The sequence below is a fragment of the Macadamia integrifolia genome, unplaced genomic scaffold, assembly GCF_013358625.1.
Source record: "Macadamia integrifolia cultivar HAES 741 unplaced genomic scaffold, SCU_Mint_v3 scaffold813, whole genome shotgun sequence".
NCBI classification, from domain to species: Eukaryota; Viridiplantae; Streptophyta; class Magnoliopsida; order Proteales; family Proteaceae; genus Macadamia; species Macadamia integrifolia.
Window position 1 is genome coordinate 210330 of NW_024870545.1, and position 6169 is coordinate 216498.

At 43.6% G+C, this 6169-nt stretch overlaps 1 non-coding gene across 1 annotated transcript; it reads left to right on the forward strand.

Annotated features, from left to right (window-relative positions):
- The first annotated feature begins 5812 nt into the window (after positions 1–5812).
- Positions 5813–5919, forward strand: LOC122070048. Its single transcript, XR_006137647.1, has one exon. It is a non-coding gene; the product is annotated as a small nucleolar RNA R71 (small nucleolar RNA).
- Positions 5920–6169: the final 250 nt, after the last annotated feature.

Genomic DNA, 6169 nt, shown 5'->3' on the forward strand with positions numbered 1-6169 from the left:
GCTTCAGCTAGGGATAGGCTAGGGGAGGGCTAGGCTGAAGTGGCACTCCAGTAGAGCTTCTGCTGGGAATAGCTATTTCTAGAAAGATTCCAAGGGCACTCGGGCAAAGCTTCCGCTAGGAACTGCTATTTTTGGAAAGAATTGAATTGATCTAAAAATGGATTGAAGATCCCCAAACCCCCAAAAAACACTTTGAAGATCCGAACAAAACTCCAGATCTTAACAAAGATCTCTTCATAAACCCGAAGAACCTCAATGGGGGGAGAGATTTCTACTTCTGGTAAAGATCAAGAACACTCAAAGGAAGGATGCTAAGAACATATTATTTTTGGTAAAAAAATGGATTGGGTTGAAAACTTGGATAGAAGATCTTCAAAGTCCCGAAGAACACTTCAAAGATACGAACAAGATTTTAGATCTTGATGAAGATCGCTCTAAAGACCCGAAGAAACTCAAAGGGGGAGCGGAGGAGGAGAGAGGATAGATCTTCACTACTATGGAGTGTGGTGGGGTTGTTGTTGGTGTGTGGCACATGGTGCATGGGGCAAGCTGAACTGCACAGGGCAGCATACGCATGGTGCAAGCGAGGGCTCGGGTAGCAGCACATAAGGGAGCTGGCAGCAGCCAGCGTGTGTGCGAGTAGCAGCCAGCGGGGGCACTGGCAGCAGCCAATGGGGGCGCTGGAAGCAGCCAGCAGGAGTGCTAGCAGCAGCCAATAGGGGTAGCATGCATGCAGGCTAGCCTGCTGGCTAGTGTGAGGGCTGGCCTGCTAGCCAATGCATGTAGCACATGCGTGATCATAGAATTTTCTTGTGATGATTGCGAGAGATCCGACGATCCGATTATGACATGCCATATATCATCAGAATCTTATTTTCGAGCACTATCCATCTGTATGGTCATCTGCCCAGATTCCTTCGTATATAAAAGTCAAATTTTGACTCTCTTTTCTCCCACACGAGGGTTTTCAGGGTTTTTAGGTAGGGGATGAGTTTAGGGTATTTGGGTAGGTAAGGAATTTTTTTAGGTTTCCAATATGCTTACCAGTGTCCACGGCATAAGTATGAGAAAGTGTAATTTTCTGGGGACGATTGCAGGAGATCCGATGGTCTGATTTTGACGTGCCATATATCGTCAAAATTGTACTTCCGAGCACTATCCATCTGTATGGTCATCTTAACCAGATTCCTTCATATATAAAAAGTTAAATTTGGACCCTCTTCTCTCCTGCATGGGGGTTTCCAGGGTTTTCAGATAGGTGGGGAATGTTTCCAAGTTTTCTTAGTTAATTATCATCTTTGTTGATAGGAAGTTGAAAGTTGCATCCAAGATCCGCATTTCATCATAGCCGGAGGAGGGTGACAAAATTGGGTGTCTACAACTGGTTTGAAAGACCTAGCCCAGAGAAACCATATTGCTTAGACTGATTCGAAAGACCTAGTCTAAGGAGACAAGACCATTTGCTTAGACCGGTTTGAAAGACCTAGTCTAAGGAGACGACCATTTGCTTAGACTGATTCCAAAGACTTAGTCTAAGGAGACCAAGAATTGCCAAGACTGGTTCGAAAGACCCAGCCTAGGGAGACAAGAATAGGATCAAGTACTAATATCTTTTGTAGGGAGGGTTCAAAACTTTGTAAACGATGGCTCATGAACAAAGTTAGATTCTAACATCTTTTGCTAGGAGGGCTCAAATCTCTGCAAGAAAACCAAATTAGATACTAACATCTTTTGCAGGGAGGGCTCAAATCTCTACAAACGTTGGCTCAAGAACAAACTCAGATACTAACATCTTTTGCAGGGAGGGCTCAAATCTCTGCAAACTATCAGAAACTAATATCTTCTACAGGATTAAAAGGGTTTTAATTTTTTTCCTGCGATTAATGGCCCAGGTAAGATCCTAAACTTTGAGTAGTTAAAAATATTACCCGTTGCATTTGCACCTCCATTGTCCTTGAGCAAGATGATGGCAGTACATGCTCCGGGTGATAAAATGTGGTCGTTCTTTTCTTTGCCCTTTGGTTGTTGGCACAGGCCCGGCCAAAGAGGGACATTCTGTAGACACCCAATTTTGTCATCCTCCCCCAGCTATGATGACTTACACATCATGGACGTGACCTCTTGCTTCCGATCAACAGAGATGACAACTAATAGAGGTAACCTAACCCTGAAGCATTTCTTACACACCCAAAAACCCTAGAAATTCCATGTGAGAGAAAAGAAGGGTCCAATTATGACTTCTCATATATGAAGGAATCCAGTCTAAAGTGATCATACAGATGGATAGTACTTGGAATCACGATTCCAATGATATATGGTGAGTCAAAATCGGACCATCGGATCTCCCGTAATCATTCCCAAAAGTTACATCTTGAACACCTGAACCCCACCAACCTTGCCATGAGCCCAAACCCTGCCCATGCAAGCACCCACACCTTGCTATGACCACCTAAACCCCACCCATGCGAGCAACCACCCCACAGCCTTGCGCGCCCTCACATGCACCAACCTTGCCCCACCTTGTGCACCAGCCCTAGCCTCGCACACCCCCGCATGCACCAGCCCCAACACCAAACCCCAACCTAGTGCCCGGTGCCCCTGCCAGCAACCCGGTGCCCCTGCTAGTGACCAGAATCCTCACTTTGATGATCGGATTTGTGAGGAGATTCCCTCTCTACCCGCTTGTGTACTCTACACTGCCCCACTAGCTTACCTCACACCATGACCTCCCATTGGCCAAAAAATGTATCTTTTCATACTATTGGCCAAAAAACCATCTTTTTTCTCCATTGGCAAAAAAATTACCTCTTTCACCCTATTAGCCCAAAAAAGCATCTTTGCACCTCATTGGTAAAAAGAAATTCATCCTTCACCCCATTGGCCTAAAAATTTACTTTGTTATCCCATTGGTCAAGAAAATCCACTTTTTAACCCCATTGGCCAAGGAAATCCCCATTCCCCCCCCCCCTCATTGGTCCAAAAAATCCATAAATACCCCCCTCCCTTTGGTTTTTTACACTTAAGCCTCCTAGTGAACACCCCTTGTAGAGAAGCTCTGTCCTCTCTCCTCCCCTTCCCCTTTGAGGTTCTTTAAGTCTTCGGAGAGATCTTCATAAGACTCGAAGTGTTCTTTGGGCCTTCGAAGTTCTTCAATCATTCAAATTTCTTCAAGCCTTGGCTTAGCCCTCCCATAGCCTATTCCTAGTGGAAGCTCTGCCAGAGTGCCACCTCAGCCTAGCCCTCCCATAGCCTATTCTTAATGGAAGCTCTACCAGAGTGCAACCTCAGCCTAGCCCTCCCATAGCCTATTCCTGGCAAAAGCTCTACCACAGTGTCACCTCATCCTAGCCCTCCCATAGCCTATCCCCAGTGGAAGCTCTGCCAGAGTGCCACATTAGCCTAAACCCGAAAGTAACCTTTCCTAGCCGAAGCTCTACCAGAATTCAAACCTGAAAGTAACCGTTTGCAACTAGAAATCTGTCTGAATATTACCACAATCAGTATCTCTCAAAAAAGGAAGTTGGAGGTCAAGACCATCTTTCCCTAAGCTGGGAGAATCCACAAGAAAGTTCGTGCCAGCACTAATCAAGGGGTCCACCTCTCTAGACCCGAAACAGGGGTCAAGCTCAAGTATAATTTCTTACCCAAATTAGCATAATGTAGACTTTATATTGACTTTGTTTTAGTGTTCATAATTATTTAAATTTAGTCAATGTATATATGTGTGATAACCTAGCCATGCATGCAGAATAGGAATAATTGTGGAAAATGTTTGTTCTCAAGCATCTAGTAGGAAGATCGGTTAAACCGGGTAGATTGGGTGCCTAACACCTTCCCAATTCTACAACCTGACACATACCCTAAATCTCTAGACCAGACCAACTTTCGGGCCCTTTTCTTGGGAATTAGGCCCAACCCAGGTCCTAGGCCCATAATCATAGGTGGCAACTCCAAACCCTTTTGCATGATCTCAATCCCCCGTATTAGACCATCATCAAATCCCTGTCTCAATAATGACCTTTACACTTCTGCAAAATAGGCCCCCACGTATCTCTGAGCGGTGGTATGGTGGTGCGGGGCCTGTAAAAAGCACACACGACACACCCTCCCCAAGAAAGAAAAATAAAAGATACAGGGTCGAATGCAAAGTCTTTCCCTCCCCCCCACCAAAGGGGAAAGGTCCTTTTTCCGGCCGCTACCCTCACAATAAGTATATATATATATATTTTTTTTTCTTTTAGGAGTTTCAGCTAACCAATGAGGGAACAAGTTTAGCAGCTGGGAAGTGGAAACTGATTCAGATTGTCCAGGTGTGGGGTCTTCTGTGTTTTGCTATGTTTTGGATGTTTTACTGAATTTTGTTTTATATTATTATATTCTAATATGATGTAATGTGCTTGCTTGCAATTTACTCTCCTTCTTTCTGAATTTACTATGGTAATTAATGTATGTGTGTTGGATAAAGTATATGAAATCTGATTTCTGGGAACATGAGCTACTGAATGAGAGATATGATGAGTTATGGATGTATATTGTGAATGTGGATGGGATGTTGGGTGTAATATTGACGGTCTATGGCACGGTGTGGCCGAGGTTCTGTCAGGTACCATGGGCTTAGAGGTTAGTCTTACATCTGGGATCACAAATGTGTGTTGTGCATGGTGATGGTTGTAATATTGATGGTCTATTGCAAGGTGTGGCCGAGGTGCATTTATGGTACCGTGGGCTCAGAGGTCAGTACTACTACAAAATCAATATGTGTGTGTGTTTGTGGAAGTGGATGTAATATTGACGGTCTGAGGCACGGTGTGGCCAAGGTGCATTTCCAGTACCGTGGGCTCAAAGGCCAGTCTTATAGTTATAGTCACAAATACATATTGGATGACTCTTGCATGTAGTTTGCATATAGTTAGGCACACAACCCCAGTGCTATAACCTCTTGCCAAAAGGGGTCAGGTATTGGCTAATCCCACTCGGTGGTATATCGTGTAGGACTACTACGCTCGGATACGATGGACTGTATGCTGGGAGGGCACAACATGGTATGGTATAGCATATACATAGCAATCGGACAAATGGGAGACCAAGGCTCTGACCGGGACTGGCTAGCTCCTGCCTGCAACGAGCTTGTATTCTTGAGTGTCCAATGTGCAGGGTAGGGAATGCCACTTATATTGCTTATAGCACTTAATCTATAGGATGAGACCTAGTAATTAGAATGAAATTATATTAATAAATGAACCATGTGGATACAGAATTTGAGTTGATTGATATGGATTGGATATGCAGTGTGATAAGTGAGTTAATGATATTCATTTGAGATGCAATATGTTAATTGAATTGATAATATGTAGACATATGATGCAATGTTGTGATATATATATTATTAATCTACTGATTTTGCATGTTTATGTGCTTGTAATCCTCCAGCCCTCACTGAGCATACCCATACTCAGCCCCCCCCCCAATCCTCACTTCTCCTTAGGTACTGAAGCTAAAGTAGAAGTGAGCGGGTGATTCATCGGAGATGAAGAAAAGGTCAAGGAGTGAAGCAGTCTTCTTTTTGTTTACCAAGCGATTCGGAAAAGGGACAGGGGAACATAAGGACTATTAGGAATTTGCTCTTTTTCAGAAGAATCATACTTGGTTTCCTCAACCAAATCATCTTTAGTTGCTTTAGGTTCATCAAACGAACCTGGAACAAGAGGCACACTTGTGTCCTCAACAGAAGGAGAGTTAACAGGAGTAATAGATGGGGAAGATTTAGGAATCAATACCCTCATAGATTATTTGGCATAAATGCCATAAGTCTAGGCCATGTTGAGGGCATTCCTAGGGTAGATCCTTGAATCTCTCCATAAGTTTAGAAAATGACTCACTAAGCTTTTGCCTAAACTGAAGGATATCACTTCGAAGCTTATTAGTCTTGTGAGTTGGGAAAATCTTCTTGAGGAAGACAACTGTGAACTATTCCCATGTGGTTATGGAGTTTGTGGGTAACCCATACAACCACTTCTTAGCTTGGACTTTTAATGCAAAAGTGATGAACCTAAGCTTAATAGTATTATTAGAAAGCTGTTAGATCTTAATTAAAACACATACCTCTTCAAATTCCCTTAGAAATAGGTATGCATCCTTAAAGGTCACCCATGGAAGTGGGGCAACATAG